We start from the raw sequence: 19315 nt of genomic DNA on the forward strand, positions 1-19315 counted from the left end.
CCCAATACTCACAGCTGGTCTGCGAACGAGTGGATTTCCAAGAGTAAAGATGAAGACAAATGCACGATTGTAAATAACGACACCACATATCTTCATCATATACTCTTCACATAACAGCAGTCTCTTTTAGTTGCAGTCTCAATGTTTAACAATATGTTATTGAAAGAATCTAAGAAGACTGTCAACAGGTAGTTCACCTTTCAGCTCATCACTGAAGATCAGTATAAGGAAAAAATGCAGCTTTTCATCCCCATGTCTGAAAGACTATATAGATGCCAGTGTTAGATCTATGAGAAGCATGCACATTCCCACAGATCATTGTTCTGGTAACTTCAGGTCTGCTCAAAGCTTTACTTTATGATAAACACTTGCTTTATTATACTCTGCAGATGTGGAGTTTATGTGCACCCTACAATACCACAGTAACTACAATGTATAATAGTTGCTTTTTATTTCCATTTTGTTTTAAGTCACACGATCTGCAAAGATACTTTGCACATACTATACAGTCAGAGCATTCCATTATATTCAACTTCTAAAATTTACAACAAAAAAAACCCAAAAAAACTAACAAACACCAATATTACAACTAGAAACAGACAACTATAGCTCCAGTAAAATTATTTTTTCCCGGTGCTTCTTGTTTTGTTTTTAAGCCTTTAAAAAATAAATTAGGCAAGACTTTAACCTATAATTCCTGATTTGAAAAAATAAAACATGATTTGAATCTGGGTGGCGTCAACTAACAAACATCTCTAAAATGCATGTACTAATGCACATATACACTGTATACAAATATTTTTTAAATATATCAAAGGCTCTGTTCTCTTTTATAAGAACATTTTCTTTTTTTCTTTTCAGAAAAAAATATATAGATATAAAAACTGGTGCAAACTTGATCTGGATCATTGAGTAAATCTAGGCCAAACTCTCAAAAAAAGAGAAACTTTATCTAAATATTCCAAACAGAACTTGGGATTTTGCATAATAAAATTAGACTGTTAATACTGAGGTTTGTCAAGATGTGTTTTAAAGGGAGCAGTGCTCAATAAAAGAGTTGGATACATCACTTTACAATGAAAGCTAAATATTTTTTGTAGATTGTTTTGTAGTGAAGGAGCTGCATTTTGTAAATCACAGATCGAGGCTGGCTTTTTAATGTACACATGAAACAGTATAAGAATGACCCACTTCCTTATGAAAGTAAATAGGACAGGATGTTCCTTTTCAGGATTCTAAAAAGTTAGCTTCTTTGAACCTGATGTGAACAGAACCCCAAACAACCAGATATCAGAAATAATTGCTGTTTTCTTCTGTTCTTGGTGCTCCTGCTGTAATGATTCTGCATAATGGTTTGAACAAAGTCTTGTGACAGGTGGTAAAATCAAGCTAGTAAGCACAGAGACAGGGTTCAATTTAGTTTGTGAATCCTTTAATTGTTGTGCAGCTAATTAAAAATAAAAGGTTCTTTACACGCCAGCATGTTTACAGTCACTGGTATGCATACATACCAAAAAGGACATTCAAGGGCTGAGAACTACAGAAAAAAATGCATATCTGCTGGCTTCAACACGCGTAGCAGCTTCTCACAATTTGAATCTGTAAAAACTTTTTTTTGCAAATCAAATACTCTGCTAATTAGAAGTGTGCGTTGTGTGAAATAACATTTTCAATAGGCTGCGTAAGTGTTGTACATCAATATTTTTTATATATTTATATATAAATGATTCTTCGTTGGCTTTTGAGAATGCTTTCTTCAAGCGATAATGCATAAGAACCTGGATTTAAGAGTGAAGAACCAATTAAGTGCTGTATTCTAATTGTTAAAAATAATGCACAGTCCATTTCAAGCATTTGTTAAATTACAATTCATTCTCAATACTGTGCCTGAATTTTTTTTTACTGATAGCCACCCTATACTGATAGTTGTTATGAAATATATGCCAAAGAGCATGATAAAAAGAAAGCTAACTTCCTGTTTAAGTAAGTAACTAATCTAATCAGGTCAATCAGGAAGGAAGAGATGACTAAATAGACAGAGCATTCTTTAAATCTAATACATTTATTTAAAACAGTGCATGCAGCTGCCGAATTACACAGTGTTTGTCTTTTGCAACCATGTTAGTGAGAAGATCACAGTAAAGCTGCATCACCTGTTCAACACTGAATTCCTCCTCCACTGTTAAATCCAAATTGAGATTAGGGAGTCCAATTGTCCAATGACACAGGGGAACGGGTGGGACTACTGGGTCCATGTTTATTTACTGTGCTGTATCAGTAAAATAAAACTCCTTTCTCTGGAAATGCTAACACTATATACAGTACTAAAGAACGAAAACTAAAATATACTGTTTTTTATTTGTTTTCCTTACACATGAATTCTTCTTGACTCGTTTACAGTAGCATCTCCAACCCCCATAAAACTGCATGTGCTCCGCCCCTTTAAGGATTCTCCAGTTTCCTTTTTGAGTCTAGTGGGATTTTTGGTACAACAAGATTACAGTAGACCCCGTCTTAATAGCATATCCCATTAGCCATTAATCAGATGATGCAATTAACAGGGACCAATATGTCCATTTTCATAAAGAAAATGTGCTCACAATTGTATGCAGTTAGCATGAATACTGTATGCAATTGGCTGGTATAGAATTAAGTGTAATACACTGTAATCTTTGCAAGAAAATGACAAACATTAATCAAAAGACTAATGGCTGGCAGTACAGGTTTGGCAGGCCTACTGCCAAACAACTGTCTGTCCCGCTGGTAATTTCTGTTACAGAAAGTATTGCTTCATTTACTCTTTCTTTGTCTTAGTTAAGTGAATAAGCACTATGTTTTTTTTTTTTTTAAATGCTACCATGTATTTAAAATGCTATAAATAAATAATTTATATATAGAAAACTCAAGATGCTTAATCGTGCTTATAATGTTATAATATGGATTTCATATAATCATACAGCATACAGACAATGTGCAGTACATTACAGTATAGTAATCTGCCGCGTATCTAACTGCGTTGGGACCAAAGTAAGGGATGATATGTAAAAAGGCGGATAAATGAATCCTGTTTTAAATACCATTATACACAGCTGTAACAATTACTGTATTCACACAATTATTGTTTTGAAATTCAGCTTTTGTTAGGGAGCTCCCCTAAATCCCTTGTTTAGAAAGATACAGGGTATTAATGCTTGGGAGGCAAGAGATCGAGATGGAGGTTGAAGTTGATAAGCCCTGCAGACGAAGAGGATTTATTTACATATCAAGTCAACACACTGAACAGCTCATGTGACACTACCAGCAGTGGTACACAGTGTACGAAACCTTTGGTGGGATCTACAGTCTCTGAACGGATCTTCTCTGTTCAATAATAAACTAACGTTGCTGAAGAGGGTAAACTGTTAGGGTGGATATGTGACGGGCGGATACACGATGGATTACAGTAATACACAGACAGCCTGCTTCCTATTGTGCTGAAAGAGAACTAATAAAGAAATCAATTTTGCCAATCAGTTTCCAAGCAGAGCAGAGGAGGATCTATATACCATTGACATCACAGACCAGGTATTTTTTTATTGTATTTAATGACACTAATTAATTTAAGTTAATACAGAGACAAAGGGCTGGATTTCTGAGGGATGTGCAATACTGGTTACAGCCACTGAAGAGTAAAGGGAAAATATAAATCAAGACACATTTACAGATAGTGTGATTATTTATAGTGTTAAAAGGTGTCAGTATTTATAATAGACCCCCATGTGTTTATATTTCTGGACCACATTTGTATCCGTGTCAGAAAATGCACAATGTCTACAAAACATATGCCTGCTGATGCTCAACCTGTCGCAAAATTAATACTAGAAAAGGTACAGTATACTTTTTTTTTTTTTTTCCTACAGATGTCACACAAGCTGCCTGGGATCCTACTTAAAAATCAACACGGTGACAAAAATAATGCACAACAATAGCTCGATCACAGCTAACTGCTCGTTGGAGCCACTCGACAGAATGCTGAAGTGGTACAGCACCAACTGGGGCAGGTTAGCCACACCCCGAAGGGTAGATTTATGACCCACAGACATTACCCAATAGGTACAGTGTTTTAATCTTCCTTCCCCAACCATCTCGGAGGACTGAACTTGTTTATAGATCATCCTCATGGTTTGGCACATCTTTTCTTCTGCATCTGATTAAGTTAACAATGTGCTGTTATTTGCATGCTGATTTAACAGACCCTTCTTTACAGCTGCTCCTAAAAGATGGTCTAGCTCTCTGTAATATGATAGCACAGCAGTCAGTAAATGCAATCTTTGTCAAACCCAGGTGTGCTCTTGACTTCGTTCTAATTCGTTCCAAGCAATTTTTTTTTTCTCCCCGTAGCTTTATAAGTTTCTATTATAATCAAATCTGGAGCCAAATCGCTCCTTTTTTTTTTTTTGTTAATTATAGACTGAAACTGATGTGAATGTATTCAGAAAGCATCTTCAAAATAGGTCGGCATACAGTTTTCTATTCTTATCACATTTAAATGTCAACATGGTGCAAAGCTCTAGAAATGAGTTCAGGCAGACTTCAACCCCCATTTAACATTTAAAACACTATTCTGTAAGCCTAAAGCATGATTTAAATTATTTTACACATACAAAAAGACACAGTTGTATGGCGTTAGGATGACTTATTTTTATGCAGAGATAATTTTATACCTAAAGAAAGAAAGATAATTTAGATACAATATCTATCTTCCTCTTGACAGTGTGCCATGTTATTGTTCAAGGCAATTCATAAAGAAACCAACACATCTAACCTAACCTGTTTTTTTTGTTGTTTTTTTTATAGAGATAGGTAGATAGATTGATATATACAAACATACATACATATATAAATAGACACACAGATACACAGTACACAGACAGACATTGCTTTTTTTGGTAACTTGAGGGGTGGAACAGGTCTTTAGAGTAATGATCAAATAAGTTTCTGTTCAAAAACTGAACACTATCATTATCTTGAGGTAACATTTGTGTGGTGCTTTATGCAAATATAACAGTTGTATTTACTCTGAAAGCAAAAGTGACAAATGCATAGAAATGAAATATGTGCAGTGTTGCACATGTCAGAGTGCTGGAGTATGCTGAGCCCTACTCCTTAATTTCATATAAACGGAGGTCAACATTTTAGAGAAATTATTTCTATACGGTTAATAAAGTCTAGCATAACTGAGTAACTTGAGGAGCTGAAGTGCAATTGAATCAGTCTTATCTATGATTTCTCTACCAGTCAACAAAAAATATTTTCCATATTGAATAATCAGCACAATTTCATAAGGTTCAGTCTCACCTCTCAGTATCACTGTCATGGCAAACATACCATTATGAAAAATATTTTCACTGAGCAATAAAAAACAAATGCATAACCAAGCAACCTTGGAGGGCATGTAAATTAAAATTTACAGAACAAAATGTTAATTTAAATACGATCTATCTGTTGCATGAGGAATACACCTAGTTATATACCAGTACTTTTTTTTTACACAAAGGCCAGCATGCATTTTTAGCTACTCAGAACTAGTTATGCAGGTTTCCAGATGGTCATGGTGGTTCAGGTTATGGTAAAAGTAAATTCACTGTAACCTTTGACAGTTAAATGTAATTTTATAGCAATGTATCTAAAGTTAACCTCTGTTGGAACTGTAAAACCCCTACTATAGATGGTGACCAGAACGACAGCACCACTCCATATGTACAACAAAAACAACAAGGAAAAGAATTCACGGTGCTGCACTAACACATGATCGTTAGTCATCAAAATGCCTGTTTGAAGAACAAGATCTAACCTTACAAGAACGCAGCAGTGTTGGTACAGAACAAGAACAGGAACAGGCTGTGGTTGAAAAGATGTTGGATAAAGGACAATGACATCCAGGCAGAGGATTAATACAACAAACCCAACGTTTTGAAGAAAGCAGAGCTCAGATCACAGCTCACCTGAATAAAACGAAGGGCCGTTCACTGCTAGTCTATTAGCACTTTAAACAGAATGGAGACAGTGCATAAAATCTGTTTATCAATGCAAGAGGTTAAATGATTTCAGGGCACCTAAAAGGGCTCTTACATAATACACTAAAATGGAAAGCAGTTACATAGAGAACGTCAACGTTCGTTGCGGTTGTGTCTTGTCTGTAGCTCTGCCTCAGAGGCTGATGGTGGTGTGACATGGACTATTCTGGCACAATATTCTGATATGAAACTGAGAAAAAAATTGTTAAGTTTTTCCTTAACAATATCGCATGGGTGATATACAGTACTAGTCATATAAACCTACTGCTTCTCTCGACAACACAACTTAGCAAACCAAGAACTGTACTAAATGCCAATCAAAAGAGCCAGCCAAGAGGAACCCTCCTGTACTGAACAGCTAGAAGCGCAGCACTTGCAGTCTCTGTAATGAAACTGCTATTAAAAAAAGCAGTGGGCTTCAATCTCTTAAGTAGTTATCGCATATAAAGAAAACAACTCAATCTACAACATTCTATAAATGCCTAACCCAAAAGACATACATGACAGATATTTAGCTCATTAGATGTTGAAACTCATTTCTCTTACCTCATGTATAATGCAGATCGTCCAGTAGAAATTATATTCTACAAGCCATTGCCTGGTGACTTAAAATATTTATCAAATAAAAATACCATGCCTGGGTAGTAATCTACCAATTATTGTGGTTAACTAGTGACAGGTATGGAGTGGTCTTGTACATTTATATCCGTTTTCAGTCTTAACTTTCCCACTGTGTGTAGCCTAGCTGCCTGGGGCTAAATACATGAAGTGGATGCATGTTCATTACTTAATTTTTCTAGCACTTTCATTCTTGAAATAGTTAAGATGGAAAACACTGTCAGGGAGCCTTGGTAAATTGCAGTCAAAGCAGCTGTCTAAGAATCTGTTTAACAGAACTCAAAGACCGTGCTGGATGCCGCCTAAACACAATACATACTGCCACATTTCTATAAAAAAAAAATATATATATATACTATAAAGTTGCTTTTCACTAGGATAAAAGTAAAATTGAAATAAACTTATAAAACAGACTGATAGAATGATCTACAATTTGGACAAACCTCACTAAAACCTCATAAAAACCTGACAGATATTTCCACTGCTGGTGGTAAAACATCTGCTCAAGGCTGGCGCTGATGTTCTCAACTGCATCTGCTTTTTTTTTTAAAGAGCGACAAGTGCGTTTAGCCCTCAGGACGCTTCCCACGTTTGGCATGTTTATAGTCATAATCAGAAAAAATACAGCTGAACTTCTGTTACGATTTTGTATCCTGGGTTAATTTATATTGCGGTGCACATCGGTTCATGTGCGACATAACTAGATTGTAAAAATGCAGTGTGTACTGTAATACTGAAAGATAAACAACCATTTTGACAAAACTCTTGAAATGGTTGACTGCAGTACCAGTACATTGCTGAATATTTACACAAATCTGTTACATCAATAAGGTTTTGAAATATTTTATACAAGATTCATGCCAGCCCTTTCAATCAAAATACTGGTATTATTTTATTTATTTATTTAGAATCAGCAATTATTTTTCAGATTTTCTCCCCAATTTGAAATGCCCAATTATTTTTATTTCAACCCGGCCCACCGCTGACTCGGGAGAGACAAAGACGGACACATGCGTCCTCAAAGATTGTGTGCTGTCCATCAGCGGTCGGCAGTGGAATAGACTGGATTCAAGCCGGCGACCTCCAGGCTAGTATAGGGTACATCCTGCATTTGCCTTTACCGGATGCGCCACTCGGGAGCCCACTATTTATTGATTATTTAACCATACCCTTAGTCTTTCCTCAGTCAACTTATATTTATACAGCAGTTTCTTCAAAAAATATGTCTCAAAACATGACCATGACTTAAGCAAGACTCCATAACTACATTGATGATACCGAGAAGGACTTTTAGTCAAAATTATATCACAGAGTTTCTTTAAATAGTACACCCACCCCTTGTTATATCACCCCTTGCTATACTGCGGATTCGAATATATCGCGGTGCTGGAGTTGGCTCCCCATTTTTACAGTCTAACTACGCATGCCTTAGCTGCAATATAGGCAATTTAACTTAGAATTACTGTTTGTTTTATTTGGTACTGCACATCACAAACAAAAAATTACAAAACAATTAAAAAAAAACCATTAATATCGTACTGTTATCATATACACACGCGCTGCACAATAACGCAAAACAAATTAAATATCTACTTGCTGAAGCGGTTTTAATTTTAGCTGACGAGATGTTCACTTGTGGCAGCAACGCACTAGCAAAAGTCACAGGGCAGTGACGTCACTCCCTAACAGCAAGCCTCCTGTGTTGGGAATGGATTCTTTGTGCATTTGAGAAAGGAGAGGAAGACTCCTGAAATGAACTGGAGACTTACTGTACTGTAAGTTGATGAGAAGCAATTACTCTCCGCTGTATGAATTAAAATGGTGTGCTTCTTTTTCTACAAAAAATGAGAAAAAGCGGATTGCGTAGAGGACTTGTATTGGACCCTGAAGCCCCCGATAAAACGAGGAAGTATTTGTACAGTATGTTAGCCTATTTGTTTTTTGCAATATATCAATTGGGTGGAGTACTACACTACAACAAGGGAAGACTGTTTACAACTCTGTGTAGCCCTGTATTGTATACTCAAAGTTAATAATAGTTAGTAGATATACATTAAGCACAGAAACAAGTTCTACAGTGTGCGGTTAACATCTCAAAATGTTAATACGTGGTATAAAATAGCTGGTAATATTGCACAGGACGTGTCTCTAACTACACAGTAATAATACCTGAATTACACGAATGGCTGCATAGTTATAATGCAACAACATTTTTAATAAGAAAAAAACAGAAAACAAAGTTGCTTGGCTCTTTTGGCAGTTGCTTTATTAAAAGTGTTGTATGTTTTCAGTGTAATAACTGTGTAACTATATATGCAAGTACAGTGTAATTATGGTGTAGCGAGAGACACTTAATGTAGGGTTACCAAACCTTTAAAAACACACTATTAAAAATGTATGTTGATAGTTATTCAAGTATGAGCATCATGCTTGTTAATGCACATTAATCATGATTTGTTAAACATAATTGATGAAATCGTGTTTATTTATACATTATATATGTAATAATAATAATATTTCACTAATAATAGTAATACTACCACTACTACAACTAATAATAATAATAATAATAATAATAATAATAATAATAATAATAATAATAATAAATAAATTCTATTAATAATTGACTCATTTTGAGAAAATGGCTTTAGCAATCTCATCAGTGTTTTTTTTTTTTTTTTTTTTTTTTTTAATATGCCTGGCATAAACTGTATTGTACTGCAAAGTACCCCTTGTTCGAAATAGTGGCAGATGCTAATTTAAATGAGTGTGATCAAAAGAATCCACTGTTCCCCGGGGACTGCCCTCCCCTGCCTTGTGTGTTAAGAGTGCGGACAGGTAGATGACTTGGTCACTTGGATCCTCTGATGTCAAGTGCACTGCTGTGCAGGCAGCAACCTGCTAATGGTGTCATCAAACCGATTGTGGATTCGCCCTGTCTGGCCAATTTACAAACCGTGAGGATGAGACTGCCTGTGATGTTGGATGTGCCAAGCATTACAATATGGTTTCATAAAATTACAGTAATAGCTTTTTAAAATACAAAGGGAATGTAAAAAGAAAATATATATGATACAGAGACAAAGGTAGATGTATACCGATACTTGGTCCCTTTCAATCCCCAGTATTGCAGAGAAATACATTTTATGTTCAGTTAAACACTGATTTCATCATCTCAGTAAAACACATAACTTAAAATGAAATCAAATATTAAAAATGACAGCCTATATAAGTGCTGTGAGTAACTTCAGGTCACGGAGGGAGGGAAACGCAGGCAAGTTGTCAGGCACTATCTGTCAGAGTGAATTAGAAACAATCATCGAAGACTGAAAGGGAAGGTGATTGTTATTAAGCAGCAGGGCTGTGAGCAAGCTACCCAGATGTGGTCATGCATATAAAGAACAGGAAACAGCAGTTTAATTCAGGAAGCTCTGGCGAGCAGGGCAGCACAAAGGATAAAAGTCTTTTGTAGCTAATAAGATAGAAGTTACTTAGATAACAGAGGGGTTAGGAGCTAGAATAAAGCATATTTATTTCACTACCACTCTCTACTAATATCACAGAAATATAATAGAAAAAGAAAAAAAAAGGATTAGAAGAATCTAGAAGTATAGATTAGTAGCCTTTAACATCTAAAGGAATAAAATGCTGTGGCATACGTATAAAAATTATTCACACTATCATAGGAAAATGATTTGCCTCCCTCATTGTAACACCTGCATGCACACTGCATCTTCTTTAATGAAATGCAGACAAATATTCTGACGTACAGAAGACATACATCTGATAAACTGTTTTATTTAAACATTTTGTAAATCTGAGAGCTGTAAACACATAGATTGCTTAAAACATACGACTTATTTTAAAAGGGGAAGTTAAAAAAAAAATGCATTTAACATATCTCAGTTTCTAATTCATTTAATTCAAAATTTCAAGTGTAATATTTCTGAGGGCTGTTCCTTTACATCCTGTGGTGACAATATAAGGTTAACAGTTAATTTTAGATTCCCTAGCTATAACTGAGCTGTCATTTATAATTTATGGCGCTGTGCTATGGATGTAAAGCAACTGGACAGTCAACATGGAGTGCACAGAGATATATTAAGAAAAGAGCAGATGAAACAGACACTAAAGAATGATATTTAAGCATACAGTTGAAAATGAATATGTATGTATTTTAAATAACTAATTTTCTCTAAAGACACCGCTATCAAAACAAATGGAATAGGTGCTTCCGTACAGGAAATATATGATTTCAGTGAGATTAGATACAGTGTGGGATAAGAAGATGTTCTGTAGAGCATTTGTAATTAATCACAAAGAGCACTGGGATTACTGCTTTCACTGTCATGGACTGGGATTTTAAAACGTTATGTTTTCAATAACGTTATTTTTTAAACATTACAGTGAAAATGTGCATGGTTTAATAAGCACATTATTTCTTTTGTGTTCCTGTGCTAATTAATGTTCAACCTATAATAAGCTTTATTTTGCTGCTTTTTACTGTACCTTTAAAAGGCTACATCTATAAAACAGAAAAGCTGATACTTAAACATAAGTTTAAAAACTGTTTATATTTTTATATTTTTTTGTGCTGTGAATGCATTTATCCAGTCTTGGACATGAAAATGTAAAATACCTAAAATACATCTAGGTTAAATAGCATATCAATTTTTAATGCCAGCTCTTCTTATGCTGTAGCTACACTGTCTGTCTGGAGCTGTTGCAATACAGTAAGTTCTGTTTGAAAATCAAGATTCACAGAATGAGAGAAGCTACAGTACAGTAGTTATATGCCATTGTCACTAAAATATTTAAATATTTGATACTTTTTATATACTTCACTAGACTTCGTTTTCATGCTCTACACACAATATGCATATGTCTTAACTGTGTTCATTTATGTGACACTGGATGTCATATTATACCACGTGTAAACTTTTTGCAAGACAAACAGCTTAGTCTGGCCTGTTTTCTCATGTGTACGGCTATCTTAAGATATTTTTTTCCTTTCACAAAGGAAAGCAACATAAGACAGTGAAGCTATGGTCAATGTTAACAATGAATTAAGATACAAATAAACATTTTGAAGTACTTCATTGTTTTGTTTTGTTTTTTTGTTTTTTTTCAAATTCAGCAATTAAACTGCATAGCCCTATACAACACTGTTACTAACACATATTGCTTTTAATCTACATAGAAAGGGAAAGCGCTGTGAAGAAGTATAATGTCACCACTTTCAATATGAAGGGCTGTCATGTTGGGTGCAAATTGTACTAGGATAGAGAATCTTACCTTAACACACTAACTGCATACTTGTGTTAGGACTATCAGTCTTGTTAGAAAATACCCAGTCAGGGGTTGCAGCTGAGCTTGGTTGGCGCTGACGGATGGCCAAAGGGGCGTCCCACTTCCCTATCACAAAAGAAAGATAAAGGAGAGAGAGAGAAAAAAAAAGATAGAGATGATGTAAAGTGAAATGTAACAAATTCACCAAATCACAGCAATATGCAGAGGTCAAGGAAATTCAACTGAAAAGGTGAAAGATGAAATCAAATCCGGCATGCGAGAACGAAAATCTATCCCAAAGCAAGGCCACCAGTGACGTGCTGTAGACAAGAAGCTAAATACTGCAGAGCACTGGGATCTTTCATTTTCATCGGATCAATAAAAGCTTATATTTATCAGGATTCCAAGCAGCTGCCACTTCTGACAACCTCCACTTTATTGTCTCACTCCTTGTGCTAAATCAGACCATAGACTATAAAAGAGGCAACCTTCAATGCTGTTTACACCTCAAGACACAATTCCATTAAGAGGTCCCTTTTTTGTTGTTAAAGAAACATGGCCTGTTATTATTATATTGGCAGAAGCTACTCCTCAGTACTCTCTTTGTTCCCCCCGCATGGACCTGCCCCTGTACCACTGTGTTCTCATACTGTTAACTAAAGCATGCATAGGGGTACAACAGTTACCCTTGAAAACTATATATATATATATATATATATATATATATATATATATATATATATATATATAAAGAAGAGTATCTCACTGCTAAAATAGTTGCTACTCTAACCATCAGTACAACAATATTTGCTATCAGGCATTCTAAATAGATTATCACCAGTCCATCTGTGTCATTATTGATTTATAAGGCTTTAAGCTGCTTTAGAATAGACGCTTTCCCACTAAGGGGCTTCTTGTATAAATCAGAGGCACACTCAAATACAGCACTTGCCTGTTACTAACTCTCCTCAAAGCCATTTGAAAGAAGGGGCAAATAGGATGGACTTTTTCCTACACTCCCTTCTAGTATATATGCAAAATGTGTTGTCTTTTTAATAGAGTAAGGAAAAAAAAGAGAGGGGGGGGGTCATTAACATATGAATGCTATATGCAAATGCTTGTGGAAGAGCAGATGTTGGTGCATTTAATTGACCTATATGTGAATTGCATCCAAACCTTTAACTATATTAATATACACTACTACACCAGTAACTAGAGCCAAAAAAAAAAAAAAAAAAAAAAAAAAAAAAAAATTGAGAAAAGTGGATTCTCTAAAAGCATGCACTTGTCATGAATCTGACAGGGATTCTGAGATGCTGAAACAAGGTCGCTGTCACCAGTATTTCGCTGTCATCTGCATTCTGCTCCTTATAAATGACATCATCATGGGGTTGTGGAAATCGATCACTTAATAGCATTTGGAAAATTCTGCAGTCTGAAGCAGGTTATAAAGAAAACCCCAGTTTTATTCTTTCTTTCTTTTCTTTTTTGTTTGTTTCCTGGCAGAAATGTCATACGTCTTAAGCTGAAATGTTTGCATGAGTGCACCATGAGAAACACAGATGCCATTTTATTCTGCGTGCCTTTATTTTCCCTCTTCTTCTCGGAATGTCATTAAATTGTATTAAATAGCCTTTTGTCCAGAGGGCACACACCACCCAATATATGATAATGTATTACTGCCCCAGTGTTCCAGCCACTGAGCTGAAACATTTGAAGGCTGAGCAGTGTAAGTATGAAACACCATTGTGTATACAGCCTGCTAACAACTGTGACACATACTAATAGAAACATACCTAATAAATTACTGCTTTTAGGTCTGGCAAGCTGACATTTCTCTGCAAGGGACAATTTTATATTTGCTGCACAGAACCAAATTGTATCATATGGAGCCACTGCGAATTAGCATAAAAATTAACACTTAAATTTCAGCTTATTTTCAACCCCTCTCCTCCTGCCACAACAATCAATTTCTCTTATAAATCTGATTAGATTTTATGATGCTTATTATTCCGAGCATGTCTCAACACAGCATTCACAGGCTTGAAGACTATTTGTTTAAATAGAATTAAGAAGCAGATAAATCTATAGGTGTTTCACTCCAGTCCCATCCTTCATCTGTTTCTCACCCACACTGTAACACCAGCAATTGATTACAAACACTAATTAACATACAAGTAAGAAACTTGCAGTATTTTACATTTAGATGATTTATTATTTACATATTTATTCAGCTTGTGTTTGTTTGTCATCTTCTCATCTGCCAGATTCAGGCTCAAATCCAGACTACACCAAAGTGTACAAAAATAAACACATTCTGTTCTGAAAAAAATCCTACCAAACAATATCTTTTTTTTATTCTCCGATGTGTCCATGGCATGAAATAGAGACAAAGAAAATGTGTTGATGGTAATCTGGCCTTTTCCAAGCTTTGTCATTAAGAAACGGCTCTCTTTATGTGTTTTTTAATGACTGTTTGTGCAATTTGTCATCCAACAACCTCGATGCATTTTCAATAACCATCGCATACCAGTCTTACTAACACTTCATCAAGTATTGAACTAGTACTGGGAGACAAAAGGTCTTTATAAGGTTAAAGGTTCAAATATGATGATTGATACATTATCTTTAATCTAAGTCAACTTTTTGCTAAAACCGTTAAAAATAAAATAGGTTGGTTCACTGTAACCCCTCCGACCCATCATTTTATCCCCACCCCAGTTATTATAAAGGATTCTAAACTTTCCCGATAAATACATTAGTGTGACAAGTCTCCTTGTCTTCACCTAGGTCCCTCAGACAATTGGGAACCACATTTACTCAGGACAGTTACACATAATCAAATGTAATCTCAAAATAAATAAAGCTTGTGGTGCATTTTTATTTTAATTTATACATAAACCCACACAAATAGCAATAATAATAAAAAAAACATTATATTTATATTACATGTTTAATCAAAGGGGAAAATATCTAAAAACAGAGTGACTTCAGGATCTTGTTTAAGTTAAAACTGCTTCTTTTGTTCACTTCATGCAGTAAAAAAAAAAAAAAAAAAAAAAAAGATAATAACTATATTATTCCACTACTTTACCTCTTACCTGAGCCTGGGTTTCAAGACTCAAATACATAAAGAACATGGCTGGTAACATTTAATTAAAGTTAGGGAGTGGGTTTAATTAACTTAATGTGGATAAGTGTGGAATGTAAGATTAATTCATATTAGTAGAAAATCACGTGTTAGTTTGCATGTAATTACATTTGAATTACCAACACTTAGTAAGAGTGACCCATGCAAGTGCTATCGATTTTGCAAAAGCTGGAGCTGTAACTGTTGATCTTGTGATCTCATGGTCCTGCACCTTGAATAGTGATAAAGAAATAAGTGCAAGAAAAACCCTGAAGTTATAAGAGGATAACAACGGCCCCTGCCACGCTACTGCACAGAATAATTTAAACCAGCTAACCCCTATTCTTATGTTAACAAGGCAAATAGAACGGGCCACCCAGCAGTTTAAACTCAAATCCATGGTTTAGTAAAATAATCATTTTGTAACTGAAACATATAATTTTTACAGTTTCACATAGCAACTTCTACCATACCTATATATTTATGTCTCTTTAGTTCACAAAACTAAAGAATAATAAACCAAGCACTTAACAACAATGTTTTCTCTATATTACGTAATACAATAGCGCAGAGGAATTTGAAAGCCTTTAAACACAGAGTAAACACTGGGTTCTTTGTTGAATATACAGTATTTTTTTTTTTCTTCCACCCCTTTAAAACAATGCATCCACATCTGATGAGCACCCCCAACACACCCACCGTGATATTTTATAGGTTAAATCCTGCTGTATAGAAAGTCATATTTTATAAGTGAAGTTTATTTTTATGAGTGTGCATAATTAACACAGCATGTACTGTCTTTCAGCAGCCCAGCCAAGGTCTTTATTTAAACAACTTTTATTGTGAAATGTTTGCATTCTCAGCATTCGGAGCCCACACACAGATTATTATTTCAAACTTTGTTAGAACAGTTTGAAAAGTTTACGCTTAAAGCAGTTATTGTTTTTGATTACTTCAGTTTTGGGATGAATCAACATTCTTTGAGATCTGTTAAAAACATGTTTACAGAATCGGGTTCTGAACTTGATAGCCTAAGCTGGAATATTAACTTCTCTTCTTCAAGACATTTATAACAAGATGGATTAAACAATTTCTGTAAAATGTATCGGTTGTTTGGTTTCAGCACAGCTCTTCTCTCTTTCCACTGTTGAGTTTCTTCACAAAAGCGTTTTATAGAACTTGAAAACGGAGGTGAGGTTTTAAGACACAATGTTTGTCTTCCAACTTGTCTTAGAAGCTTTAAGTAACAGCAGATGCCTATAGATATGAACTCTTTCTAAATTATGTTAACTTTTAACCGCACCATTAAATGCATCACCATCAGAAGACCAACTAACATTCTTTACACTCAAGTGTGCAAGTCTCCTTAAGGTCAGGGGATGTAAATAAAACAAGGACAAACCCTAGAGATTATGGAATATGTGCTCATGCAAAAGAAACATAATGGTGTCATGACCCATGAATCTCTTAGTGTTGGATTCAAAAACATTGTCGTGACTATGGAAAACGTAGTTCATTTTGACCTGTGGCATATGATATATAACTTTGCTTACTGCAATGTCCGTAAATAAATATTGTACATTATTTGGCCATGGATCCATTATCTATTCATGGATACGAAGAGTTCCTTTTACCATATATTCACATTATATGTTTACAAACCTGACTTCAAGATTATTTTTGTCATTACAACAATAACCCACTGGGTGGCACTGAATGCTATGAAAAAGTTAATGCATTTCAGTGGAAGACATCACTTCTGATATCAAGTATGGAGTATAAGGTATCACTTCTGAAAAAGTAAATTTAAATAATTTCAGATTTTTATATTCATCTTTTTTGGTAGGTAGATAGTCTAGTGATATCCAAAACCTACACTTTTTTTTTTTTTTTTTTTTTTTTTTAAAACCAAAAAGGATTTTTCAAGAGCGAAAACACTTTGCAATCCAAATAAAATGCAATATCTCACTGAAGTACGGGTTGTTTAAAACATTCCTGAGCAAATGTTTTGGTTTTTCAGTTCCTGTAATTAACCATAGCAAGTGCACATGTACCACTTCAAAGTAGTACTCTTAAACTCTGACATGCTTTCCTGACACATGCTGCAATTATTCTTAAGCAAGGTACCACTGCAGTTGTCTCAAATACAGATATAGCTCTTGCCGTGAGGTCAGTTTACTACAGATTTATGAATTAACGAGCAAGGAAATTTAAGACACCTTTTCCTGAATTCTTGTTTTAAATGAGTCCGGTCAATTGAGGCTGAAAGATGTTATTCAGACTCTGCTGACTACTTTGAAACATGTATTGTTAACAGTGATATGTGTAGCAGTGCTTTACAGATGGGAGCTCTAAAGCTGTGGCTGTCATCGTTTGATGAAGAAAAGGAAATGATTTCACTTAAAATATATCCCTTCTTGTGTTGTTTTGTTTTAACCGAGCTTGTTCTTTCCATGGAAGTGGATATGTTTACTGAGTCGTTTTTCCACTAGTAACACTGCTGTAATATCAACAAACCCTCTCCAATTATTTAAATATCATAACTGTAAAATACCTTAAACATCATCTCTACTGCAAATAACTTACTTGCGAGGTTGTAAGTGTAAACAAAAGGATGCATCAGGATTTTTTTTAATGATGTTTTTAAAAGAAAAAGAAAAAAACGGCTGGTTAAAAACTAAACAAAAAAACATAAAGCTGCCATCTGTTTTATGATGTTTCCATTGCAGGACTGCGCTGTGTGCCAGTTAACTGAACCGTGGCTTGCTAAAGAAATTGCAGGGGTCACAGATTGAAATAAGTCTTTAATGATTGATTTTTTATTTTTATTTTTTTTTCCTAAAGCGAATAAAGCGAATCAAACACTAGCAAAACTAGCAGCGCATTCATTATATTAATTTCATCATTTATTTATTTTTTTAAATGCTTCCCACTTCTTGACAGTTTTGGACATTGTCAGTTACTTATCCAAGCGGGGTAGATGAGCATCACACTGGGATCCTGCGGTTGTTAAGTGAGCACATTACCCATCTGAGTAAAAGAGCAACTCATTCTAAGAGGCATTCAGGTTTATTATCATAGAGATTTGTCACATACAAACCACACCCTGGTTCCACTACGACAGCAGACAGACATCATCAGACAACTCAGGTTTACAACCCTACACAGCTGTTACAGAATTTTCAAGCTATCCAATTGGTTGCGGCAGTTTGCAATTGGAAAAAATACAATGAGGAATCTTGCCATTCTTCTAAACATGGGCATTTACATCATCAATGTTTTCCTGGATATTCCTCCAGGTGTTCTTGGTGTTACATCTTTAAAGTAGCAGTTTTATCTCATACAGTACATAAGACAGTAATATTTCACAGGGACTACGGTGGGGAATCACACAAACAAAAGATCAGAACTACAAATTGTGTTGTAGCTTAGACAACACCTATTATTTCCAAAAGTTAAAACAGAACTCTTTGCATGCCAAGCCAATGAAAAACAAACATCTCTGAATGTATATAAGAGTATGGAGATGTGTATAGAGAGTATAGTTTAGATAAACTGAACAGACCTCCTGCTTGGATTCCCTTAAAACAATGTCTCATTGTACCTCGCTCTGGAGTTACAGAATCCTTTTAACTGAATATGAAATCGGCTCTCACACGTGACGGTGCATTGGAGCTGGTATTGATTGTACCTGGCTCCAGGAAACTATCGCTTGTGTCATTCAAATCTTCTCAATTTGTTATCACTTGTTTAACCCCCTCCCCCCAAAGTCCCCACAGGTTCTAGAATTTAGAACTAAATCTTAGGAAAAACAAAATCTTCACAATGTCTTTATATAGCTGTTCCCCTTGACCTTGGGCAACAGTATTCATTGCATCATTATATTACCTCTTCATTAAGTTTTCATCATTTATAGCAGTGTTATCAAACTGCATCATTCCTTGACTGTAAATATAGCCCTGAATTGAGATCATTTGAGTCAGAATCCACCGGATCCGAACCCACCTTCCCCCCTCCTGGGGCTCAGGGAACTGCAGATAAGGGTTTCAATTTGATCAAGCAGTTTAAGGGGATCATTGTTCTTTCCACCTTGTCACTCCATTACTCCATGCTCCATTTCTACAGATTATTAGGTACATCAAGTTTAATCCTAGTATCAATTCTGTCACATTTGAGATTGTTGAAGTAAATGCCCCTTTGCAATCAAGTTGCTCTTTCTCTC

At 35.2% G+C, this 19315-nt stretch overlaps 1 protein-coding gene across 3 annotated transcripts in view; it reads right to left on the reverse strand.

Annotated features, from left to right (window-relative positions):
* Positions 1 to 19315, reverse strand: part of LOC121296546 (zinc finger protein 536-like) — a 138285-nt gene that overhangs the window by 77627 nt on the left and 41343 nt on the right. For all 3 annotated transcript variants that reach the window (XM_041222229.1, XM_041222227.1, XM_041222228.1), the window contains exon 2: positions 11970 to 12089. The gene's annotated coding sequence lies outside the window, so the exon portion shown is untranslated. The remainder of the gene's footprint in view (positions 1 to 11969; positions 12090 to 19315) is intronic.

This window comes from Polyodon spathula, chromosome 21 (assembly GCF_017654505.1).
Source record: "Polyodon spathula isolate WHYD16114869_AA chromosome 21, ASM1765450v1, whole genome shotgun sequence".
NCBI lineage: Eukaryota > Metazoa > Chordata > Actinopteri > Acipenseriformes > Polyodontidae > Polyodon > Polyodon spathula.